Source organism: Chinchilla lanigera, unplaced genomic scaffold (assembly GCF_000276665.1).
Source record: "Chinchilla lanigera isolate Chin_1 unplaced genomic scaffold, ChiLan1.0 scaffold00009, whole genome shotgun sequence".
NCBI lineage: Eukaryota > Metazoa > Chordata > Mammalia > Rodentia > Chinchillidae > Chinchilla > Chinchilla lanigera.
In genome coordinates, this window is record NW_004955410.1 from 23,592,955 (window position 1) to 23,604,621 (window position 11,667).

General features: G+C 35.7%; 1 long non-coding RNA gene across 1 annotated transcript; it reads right to left on the minus strand.

Annotated features, from left to right (window-relative positions):
* Positions 1 to 8,006: 8,006 nt before the first annotated feature.
* LOC106147770 lies at positions 8,007 to 11,456 on the minus strand. Its single transcript, XR_001232721.1, has 3 exons — positions 11,240 to 11,456; positions 9,192 to 9,371; positions 8,007 to 8,090 (listed from the first exon to the last, which is right to left on the minus strand). It is a non-coding gene; the product is annotated as an uncharacterized LOC106147770 (long non-coding RNA).
* Between the last annotated feature and the right edge of the window lie 211 nt (positions 11,457 to 11,667).

Below are 11,667 nucleotides of genomic sequence, written 5' to 3' on the forward strand. Positions count from 1 at the left end.
TGAGTGGCATTTTGTGACTCATTCATTTACACATTGAGGTTCAAAAACTCTGGCTAGATAAGGCTTCAGATGTGTAACCTACTGGAGCTATATTCACACTCATCATTGAGGGACATCACATACATCCAACAGGTAGATGTGTTAAGATAATCAATTTCATTATTATCCTGGATAAGAAGAAACAAAATGCAGCTGAAAATGTATTGCTCATCAATCTTGGCAAGGTTAAGGCTATGGATGAACACATTGACTCTTCTTTGCCTTCTCCTCACTTGTGGTTCAAATCTCTTTGTTATGGTTTGTATGTGGATGTCCCTACAAAACCTCATTTGGTCATGGGGGAAGGGAGAGTGGAATTTCAGAGGCGGGTGAATCTAAAATTTGTGATTGGTTCATTGTTTACTGCTGGGATTGAAGGTCTGAGAGTGCTACACTGGCCCTAGGGCAGGTAGTCTACATACAATATAAAGGACAGAAAGAGTCTTGTCACCCACCTCATTGCTTTTGCTCTCTTCTGCACCATGAACAATCACCTCTCTGACATGTAAACCTGCCTTGGAGTCAGCTGATTATGGACTGAAACATCTATAAACTGTGAGCTAAGTAAATCTTTTCTCCTTTAACTTTGGGTGTTGGGTATTTTGTGTCCGCAATGAGAGAAAAGCAACAAAGACAGAATTTGGTACCAGAAGTGGGGTTGCTGGGGATGTAGCTTAGTGAGAAGACCCTGGGTTCCGTTCCAAGCACCAGGAAAAAAACAAAACAAAACAAAAAATAAAAAGCAAGTTATCTGAAGATTAAAAAAATGTTCATGATTTCCAAAGCTATTTGCTGCACTGTAGTAGTCAAAAAGCAGCTTTCTCATGTGATTATCATATCTATGAAGTTCACAACTTAGGTTTTAGACATTAGCAAAAAATTGCTTTTTGCAGGGCAGAAAAAGTCAAGAAAATATTCAAGGTTTTATTTATTTTGCAGCCTAGAACTATGCAGGTGTACCTGTTTTTCATTGCTATATTTCAAGGTGCAAAATACTTTGTTTTCTGTATCTAATGTGATAAATATGCTTATTTGTTGTGGTAACAGAACAAAGTATTACTTATGCTTTTACAGGAATGTATATATTCAGCTTCATTGATATTGCCAAATAGTTTTTCAGGGTGATTATACCAATTTACACTTTCATTAGGAGTGTGCATGCTAGTTTTAATTGCTTTGTATCCTTACTACACTTGATACTGCCTGTATTTCCTGAAGGTTAGCCATTATGGTTGACCATGAACCATACAAGTGTCTCATTGGTGCTTTTGTTTTTGTTGTTGTTGTTGTTTTTCTTTCTGGGGAATTCAACTCAGGACCTCACACTTGCCAGGCAGAAGCTACACCACTGAGCTATATGCCCAGCATTATTGCTGTTTATAGTAACAATTCTGTTTTCCAGTGGTCATTTATTTAACTTTTATTTAGTACCATTCAGCCTAACTAATTTTTTTATCTTGGATTGTTTGCTTTGGTCATTTTATAGAAGTGCTTTGTATTCTGGGTATGAAATATTTGTCTGACACATGCAATGCTGATAGTATCTCCCACTCTGAGGTTTGCCTTCTCCTTCACAGAATAGTGTCTTTGGATGAACAGAAGTTCTTAATTTTACTGTAATCTATCTTTTTTACTTCTATGGTTGGTGGTGCTTTGTGCCCTGCTAGAAAATCTTTGCCTATTCTAAGGTCAGGACATATGCTCCTAAGTTTTCTTTTAAAAGCTTTAATTTTTTTTACCTTTCACATTTAGATCTAAAATTCCACTAGAATGGAATTTTGTGGATAGTGTGAGATAAAAGGTTCAGTGGTTTTTTTGTTTCCAAATGGATATTCAATTGACCCAGCACCATTTATTAAAAAAAATTGTGATCTTTTCCCCATTGTACTGAAGTGTCAACTTTGTGAAACATCAGGTGTCACTATATGTTTGGGTTTGCTTCTGAATTCTACTTTCTTCCAATGGCTTATTTTCTTTGTAAAAATACCAATCCAGTAGTCATTATTAGTCTGGTAGTTTATATACTCGTTATATTCTTCAAAATTACACAGGCTATTCTTAACCCTTTAATATTTTGCACATATTTAAGAATGACATTTTAAAAAATTATGTACAATACATGCTGCAGTAGTGATTAGGGCTGCATTAAAATATAGATCAGTAAGAAGAGAATTGGTATCTTTATACTATTCAGTCTTCCAATTCATCAACATGGTATATGACTCCTTTATTTAGATATTCTTTAATTTATCTCAATAATATTTATAGTTGCAAACTAGGCATGGTAGTGCATACCTGTAATCCTAGCACTCAAGAGGCTTAGGCAGGAAGATCATCAGTTCAAAGTCAGCCAGGAACGTTTACCAAGTTGAAAGCCAGCCTGGATACACAGTGAAACCCTATTTCAAAGCAACAATAACAACAATAACAAAATTTTTTGTGGTACAGTAATATAAAATTTTTATATATCTTTTATTTGGTTTGCTACCAAGTACTTGAAATATTTCACTCTTTTGTAGATGTCATTTGTGATATTTTATTTTCTGTTTTTAATGGTTGTTTCTATAAATGAAATTACATTTTGCATATTGTTCTTGCAGTGGCGGTGTTGTTAAATTCTTTCCTTAATCCCATTAGATTATATGTAGCTTCTTTGGGATTGTATAGAGATAAAAATGTCAGATTTGACAAATAAGAGAGGTATTCCTTCCTTTCTACAGTTAGAACAATTAAAGATTACCACAAACTAAAACTGGAGTTTCTCACCTCTCTCTATCTTTCTTCCCTTCACTTTTATAACTTGCTTGACCAACAAAACATGCCAAAGCTGAAGTTAGACCAGTTCTGAGTGTTAGCATTAAGAGCAGAAGCAGGTTTACCCTCTTGAATCCCCAAAGACTACAGAAAATAAATAAATAAATGAAACTACTCTGAGATCCCTATTCAGTAAATAAATCCAGCCAGCATAGTAAGTGTAGGGTGGGAGTCCCAGCTGAGCCCTGCCTGTCAGCTGTACTTAAGCAGTATTTAATTTAATGTGATGGTAGTGAAAGTAACAAAGTCATGTGTTTTATCCTAAATACAGGGGCAAAAAGAGCCAAATAGTGTGCTTTATCCTAAATACAGGATATTCTCATTTATTATGATGCTGCTGTTGGGTTTCTTCTTTTTGTAGGTAGTGCTTGTTATGCCTTGTATGTAGATGTTCCCCCAAAGACTCATGCTACATAGAAGGGACATTTCAGAGGTGGCTAGATCTAGGGTGTGTGATGCTGGGAGTAAAGGTGTGTGACTACTAAATTAGTTCACTGATTAGTTTGGCATAGTTTTGGGTGTGGGTAATGGGAAGGCCCACACAGGGTATGTGTAGTACCACTTAAAGGGCAAGTAGCCTGGATGGATACAAAGGGACAGAAAGAAGGCAGGCGACCTGCTGTTGCTTCCCTACTTCATTGCTTGCTGCCTTGCTGTCCTCTGCCCACCACGAGTTGTTTCTCTGCTGCGATGGCCCTCTGCCATGCCACCCTGCCTTGGAGCCAGCCGACTATGAACTGAAACCTCTACAGACTGTGAGCTGCAGTAAACCTTTTCTCTTTTATCTTTGGATATTGGGTATTTTGTCTCAGCAATGAGAAAAGTAACTGATATAATAATACGATTAAGATCAAGAAAGTTTTCTTATTCTTACATTGTTATTTTCATAAGTGTTTTTATCATGAATAGGTTTTAATTTTTCAGTTTTGACAATAATGTGATTTTCTTAATTTTTTATGATAATATGATGAATTACATTGATATTTGAATGTTAAGTCAACACTGCATTCCTGAGATAAACCCAACTTAGTATATATTTGTTCTTTTAAAATACTGCAATACTCCATTTTATTAAGATTGCATTAGGATTTTTGTAGTTTTGTTTGAATTCAAATCTGGTGCTCTTAAGTATTTCTCTTAAGCAGAAAAAATCTTATTTATTTCTTGCAAAAAACAAAGATTGAAAAGTTAAATGGACTGGGATGAGGGAAAAGAGAAAAGAAAGAATAAAGAGGAAAATATGAATATATATGCACAGGATAGCTAAGATAATTGTACTACTAATTTCTATTGTGTTATTGAAATGCATAGTTAATGTTTAATTGTTTGATCAATCTTACAGGCCTATATTTGTTTGTCTGAGTAACCAATTTGAAGATATTAATATGTAATACAACAACCATTGTTAATTTCCTATCACCTTATCTGAAATTCTGTATTGCTTTTATCATTTCTATGTTGTTTTATTTATGTCTGTGTGGCTATTCATATGTTTTGGCTCTTTTATCTGTAAAATAAAAAAAAAAATTTAAAAAGCAAAAAAGAAAAGAAAAGTTAAATGATCTGCCCAAAGCCACATCAGAGGTAGCCCTTTAGTTTATCTAAAATTTAAATGCAAACTTCTTGTCAGGAATGACTGTTTTTTACCTTCTACTGCCCAAACTTCAACCATGGAGAAAACACAATAAACTCTGCCTCCCTGACCAACTGGCTGATTTGTCTCACCACATGGGTCTAGAAGAATCTGTTTGCAGGCATCTTAAATGTCCTTGAGTGTATATTCTATTTCTCCTGAATTTTTTTTTTTTTTTTTTGGTTTTTCTCTGGTACCGGGAACTGAACTCACGACCTTGCGCTTGCCAGTGAATTTTTGGTTTTATTAACAAAAATGAAGGAATTTGTGGTTGTGTTGGTAAATTACTTGGAGTAAAAATATTCTATATGCTACCTATAAACAAAAGTACTTCATTAAATAGAAAGACATTACATAATTCCACCAAAAAATGCTGTTTCCTTACATAATTAAAGATTTGCCTTTCCTTAATTATAACTGAGGTTCCCTTGATAATTCTTTACATTCACCTTGGCTGGTAAAGTGAAATAAGACTATGAACCCAGCTCTAAGAGTCTTCGCATAATTCTTTCTTATGGATCTCTACTTTGTATCCAAGTTATCATCTAACCTGCTTAGTCAGAAGTCTGAAGTCATTTATAGCAACAACAAAAATCTTCCTTCATTGCTTTCCCTGAATCACAAGGATGTTCCCATTCTCAGTACATAAAACTATCCACCATCACCAAATAAAATATAACATTTTGAGATATAGCATATGCCTTTAAAAAAATCTTTTAAAAATCAGATCAGGAGGCATTATGCATCTAATGTGGAACTGAAAAATAAAATTTTTTTGGCTTTACATAGGCTTAGCTATGCTTTATATATTCCTGCAGTATTCAAGGATGATCACAGTAGTATCAGATCCCACCCATTCCTAACCATTTCAAGAGTACTTCATGTTTCCTTCTTATTTACAATGCCATTTTTAATCATTATGTCATTCAAATACTGTATTGATTTAGCATCTAAAATACCTCATTATTTTGAAATACATCTTATTTCAAGAGAATTCAGAAAAGTTGTTAATTTTTCTCTTGGAGGAAAAGAACAAAAACTTCTCTCTACTTTTTCATCAAAAATTAGGAATCACATACTTTTATCCAGCACAATTTTGCTAAGCACAGGTAGACATATTTGCTCATCATTAAAAATTGATCCATCACTTTTTAAAAGGAAATGAGTGGTTACATTTATATCAATGAAACATGCTTTATTATTTTGGAATAGTAACTCAATTCAAACTCCTTTCATTCAGGTATTGATGAACTGAAAAAATACTGGGATGGGGGAGAAATACCTGAGTTAGAGATTTGCTTCTCACAATCAACCTGGTATTTACTTTGGGTGTGTTACACCAACTTTTCAGCACAGAAATCCCTTCCAGCTATCAGAGTCCATATCATTATTTATTATAACAAAGCAATCTATACCAAAAAAACTTTAGAACTTAAATTTCAATCTTTAAATATTCCATTGCTTTATAACACCAGAAATTAAGTAATTGTATAACTGATATCCCACAAATAGTTGCCATTGTGAGATTAACTAGTACAGTATGGTTTACTAAACTATAGCAATGTTAACTCCTCTTGAAACTCTACCTTAGACTCTTAAATTATATTTTTCAATTAAATCCTAACAATATATATACAGTTAACATATACTCAGCAAATATAAATTTAGCTCTTTCTTAGAAAAAAACGTATCTGTGACGTCTGTTAGGCTTAGATTTCAGAGTCAAGTATGAATCCGTATAACTATCTATAAAGTTTTGTTGTATTTTTTTTTAGTGAGAATTATAGAGGATTTTGCATTTGGTTTACAAAAGAAGATAAAATTGACTCCATTGTTCTTTTCTTTCTAGGTCAATCTTTCCTACTAAAGTGGTAGGAAGAATAAAATCATCAGGGACCTTTTAATGAAATCTTAGCTTTCCCACACCAAAGGCAGTTCATTAACTTCTTGGAACCCCAGGTCTCATGGGGTATAATACATGCCCTTGATCCACCCCACAGGATTATCAGGAAGATGAATGAGATCGGGAAGATGAATGCACTCACTTTATGAATGGTGAAGCACTAAGTAGATGCAAGATAATACAATACTAAGTGTTAATTCTTTACACAAGCTATAATTCACTAACATAAACCATCAAATATTTTTAAGCACCTGGTATGTACCAAAACTGCTGTAAACATTAAAAATCAGTAGTCGAAAAGGCAGATAAGATCTTCTGGAGGGGGAGGGGGCATTGAAAAGAGTTAAACACCATGTTTTAGGTAATCATGATTGCTACCAAAAAAGGAAAGAAAAGAAATAAAATTCTGTGAAAACTGAGGGACATATGTAAATGATCCTCTCTCTGAGGAGTGATTTTCTTTGACAGCAGAAGAAAAAGACGATGCCAGCTGATCACCTAGAGAAGACCGTTACTCTGTAATGAGACACTAAGTACCAGGACCCTAAAGCAGGGGCAATTCCGCAAGTTACAGGAGAGGAGTATCTATGCGGCTAATGTGTATTAAAGAAGTAGAAAGGTGGGGTGGGATATGGCCAGAGAAGTAGAATTTATATTCCACAGAAAACTATGGAATGTTCTAGAATTTTGGTGTAGGGTCATCTAAGGATGCTGTTTACATGAAATGATGCAGCTGCTCCATTTTAAAAACATTTAAAGTGGATTCCGGGGGTTAACTGCTTTATACAGGTTAATAAAACTCCATGACACCTACATGCTAGTTCCTGAAGTCTTGTTTTGGGGAAGTTGGACTTCAAAGGAAAAATTATAACCAGTGTTTTCATCAGTAGCTGATGTGAAATGCAACAGAAGAAACTGTGTGAAATGCAGCAGAAAAAACTTCACATTTCCTGTCCATCAGGTTTCTCAGATGGTATGTCTGTTCATGAGGAGGTAAACTACCAGTGTCTCAAGCTCCCACCATTATGTCTACACTCCCCAACAATTTTTTTCTTCAGAAATAGGTGCCACTAAAGGCAATTGGGGAGCTCTAAGACTTACTTGTTTCAAAAGGACTTTGAATCAGTCAGCCCGTCAATCACAATGGTGTCCTGCAACACGCCCACCTGGTGCTGCCCAGTGCTGATTTAAGGCAATAAAGAAGCAGCTACTATATTGTTTGTGTTGCCTCAGCTTCCCTGCCCCAGCCAAAATAGAAGCAGTGTCCCAAACTGTGCTTCAGTACCCACACACAACCACTTCTTGCTTCTGTAAGTCAAATTCGGATGTCTCAGCTTTGTGAAGACAGGCATCAAAGGCAGAAGCAAACACCCTGAATTGGGAGTGCAGAGAACAGAATTCAAATTTAGGTATGGGGAGTTCTGATTCCCCAAATTAGGATTAAATACTTCTCTGCTGTCCTTCCAAGGCTCCAGTGAGAATTAAGGAGCTCTAAATGGTGAAAAATGCTTGGCGAGACAAGGCTGCTATACAAATGGAAAGAGAGAGAAAGTAGTTTGAAGGTGGTGAGCTTGTTTTAATGAGCATTAGGTACTGGAAGAACACTACAGAAGCCTACCCTTTGCCGCTGAGAAGCTGAGCTCTTGTATTCAGGTCAGAGATACTCCTTGTAGAGGGCACCATTTGCATTGGAGTCCATGCCTGTACATGAGAAAGGTGAATCCACTCAACGAAGGGGTAATGAGTGAACCCTGAAGAGATACAGTGACTGGTGACCTTGAAGGTGAATAGCAGGGCTGGGACTGAAACTATTTGGGAGGACAAATATTCTGATAGGGAAGAGAATGGGATCTTTAGCAAACAAAAGACAGGAAAGTCATTCTTTGGGTACCCTTTGAGCTGGAGTAGGGAAAAAAATGGTGTGAGATGCTTGCTTTTTTATTTTTATTTTTTATTTATTTATTTATTTATTTTTGTCTTTTCTTCCAGTACCAGGAATTGAACTCACAACCTTGCACTTGCCAGGCAGGCGCTTTTGCGGCTGAGCTAAATTCCCAGCCCCTCACTTGCCTTTTGATTAAATTTCTCTTAAAAACATAGGAAGTTTAAGGACTTAAAAAAATACTATGATGGTACCCAGCATTTTTTTCCAGTTCTTTCACAACTCTGAACATCTGTTTTAAAATCCCTGGGAAAGGCAAAGAGGAGAATGAAGTGTCCAGGCAACTAAAATCTGTGTGCCCCTTGACTTTGTGCAAGTTTAGTTTTATTGATCCGTGATCTGGTAAACTTCTGTTCCCCATTGACTGTGCAAGCATGATGACAAACATCTGCCAGAACTTTATGTAGTTCAAGTGCAGAAAAAAACGCTGTGTTTATTGTCGAGCTAAGGGACGCAATATACCATAAGACATCCATTCCAATAGTGCCAATCTCTTCAAATGTGTGTGTGTGTGTGTGTGTGTGTGTGTGTGTGCATGCACATTCATTCTGGGTCAGAAACATGACAGTCCATGAAAAATAGTTTACTCATAAGTAAAGGCAATTATGTCTTCCCTAGGCCCAATATTTCTTAATATTACAAAACATTATAGTCGAATTAAATAATTCCATTAGCATTTTCATGCAATTTGTAATTCCCCAAATTAAATCTGCTTTAAAGAGTGTTACTCATACTTGAGTAAATAAGTTTAAAAAAAAAACAGTCATAAGCATTTGATTTAAAAGGACAATAGTCCCAGTTTTTTGTTGATGTTTTATCCATATCTGACTTGGACATAGCAGTGCCCCTACGCATCTTACAGATAGCTATTTTCTTTTCTCACTGTTCCTTCGCATTGGTGGGTTGGCTGGGATTTCTTTCTTCTGATCGTTACTGTATTCCTTTTGTGAAGATAAGGAGAGCATGCAAACTGATATTCTCAGGATGAGTGGAGTCCTGCCATGCCATCTTTCTCTTCCTTGTTGGAGTTTTCTGCAAAACTGGAAGCAGTGACTTTAGTCAACACCTGCATCTTTAACAACCAGAGCCGTATAATTACCTTTCTTGAGTATTCTATAGGATTGTCAAACAGCAATTTTCTTTTAGAAGACAGGCTTTTAAATAATGTCGTTTACATACAGAGTTTAACATCTCTTAAGCTAAAAATCTAATTATAAGAATCTGAAATCTATTGCATGTTAATAATTTGATCTTTATAAAATTGCTAATCAGAGCACCTTTAACATATATTATGAAATAGAAAATATATACATAGTGAGATAAAATTAAATATTTTGGAGTTTCTTGAATATATGTCAATTTTTATTAATATTGCTACATTAACACTATTGGGTATTTTATGGCATTTCTCTTGAATTCATCCTGTTTGTGGAGGGTGGGTAAGTCACAGTGACGTGATTTATCGAGATCATCCAAAGTCATCATTTCTTCTTTGTCGATGAAAATCACCAATATTTTAAAAATACTGACATCAGACTTTACTTATAGACAAAGGGCAGTATATTTAAGCAGTTTGAGACAATCCTTCCAATGGGACCCAAGAGATACTAATTTCAATACTAAACAAAATTAGAATTTAGGTAATGTACTGCCATTGATAAAGTAACATATGCCCAAATTGTATAAACACTTATCATCTTTGTCATCCTAATTTTCTAATTTTTGAAGTGTAAATGGGATTGTCAGTTCCTGAAGGCAGGGGCACTTTAATATTCTACAAAGTGAACATTAAAATGGAAATTTTAACATATCACCACATTATTTCATTCTGGTACAAGCTCTAAATTAATGTTATGAAATGTTATGAGCATACCTATAAAGCTAGCACTTAGAAAAATTTAAAGAGTATCTTTTATAATCTTCAAATTGTCACTCCAGCAATTCTTCTGTTGCCCCACATTATTTCTGGAATGTCGAGTCAGCTACATGTTCCCTCTGTGATTCTGTTCAGAATTTCTGTTCTTTGCCAATTTGTGTCCAAGGATTCTGTAAATCTTTTGTACCTTTTTCTAACCATGTTCTCTACATCAAGCTATTCAGCCTGAAGTCTAATGTATACCCTTCTTAGACACTTCCTTGAAAACATACTCTACCATTGTGAAATGACACAGGCCTTTTAAAAAAAGGAATTTTAATAGTCTTATATGGTCTTTTTAAAATTTCCATCACTCTCCACACCCTCTAGTCTATAGAAATAGAGCTGTCATGTAAGATCATTTTATACTGTTTACACTTGGTCATATACAATATGATTTTTGAGCCTGATACTTTATGCCATTAAGGAAGAATCGCAAAGTCGGAAATGCTAGAAGTGTATTCTTACGCTATGAGACTCAGTTTAAATCCTGACAGTTTCAGGAAAATAACATTTGAAAAATGAAATGTTATACAAAATATCCCACCTATTAATGAACAATTCTGAGTAGCCATATTTTATTATGTAAAACATGTTGCAATTCCTATTTCCCTTCTGTATTTCTAGACCTTCCTTAAAATAAACACACATGGTGATAGAGATGTGTGTGTATGGGTTATATGTACTTCACATGCAAACACCAGAAAGTATTTTCATTCAACTTCTCCAGTAAGGTTTCTAAAGCAAAAAGTCTCTCTCTTTCTGTCCTTAGCTTTGCTTTTCTAGTCATCACTTTATATTTTATAGGGTTTCTCCCATACTATCGTAACTGGATTAAAGAGTAAGGACAAGTTTTCTCCATTACAAAATTCTCATTTAATCCTTATCCACACTTAATTTATCAAATTAAATCAGACAAGATTGATGCTGTGGCTTTTCAAGCTGGACATCGGGTGTAAAATCGGCAGACAAGAGTTTGTAAAGGGTGCCCACCGTGACTTGTCATAGCTCCTTGCCTCAGCCCCAGCTGCCCTCGCCTCCGTGCAGGCGGGGGTCAGGATGCTTCTTGGTGTTACACTGTGGGCTCCGCGGGGAAACAGCGCAGCTACACAGCCTCCAGCAGAGCTACTTATTACACCCTCGGCCCCCTTCACCTGCCCCAGCCATTCAAAATAACATCACACCATAAAATATTCATGAACCGAGCAGTGCTGCAGCCAGGGCTCGCTACTGCAGGTGGCTGTTACATCAGTAATTGCCCAATACTTCCCTCCACAGCGTAAAATTGTTTTCATTATGTGTCATGAACACAGAGCCAAGCAAAGCCCTCTTGAGTGGTTTCCCAAGGGCTGGAGGGAGGTGGTACTTAACTTAAACAGGCGGTTTTTGGCTGAGATTAAAAAAAAAAAAAAAAAAAAAAA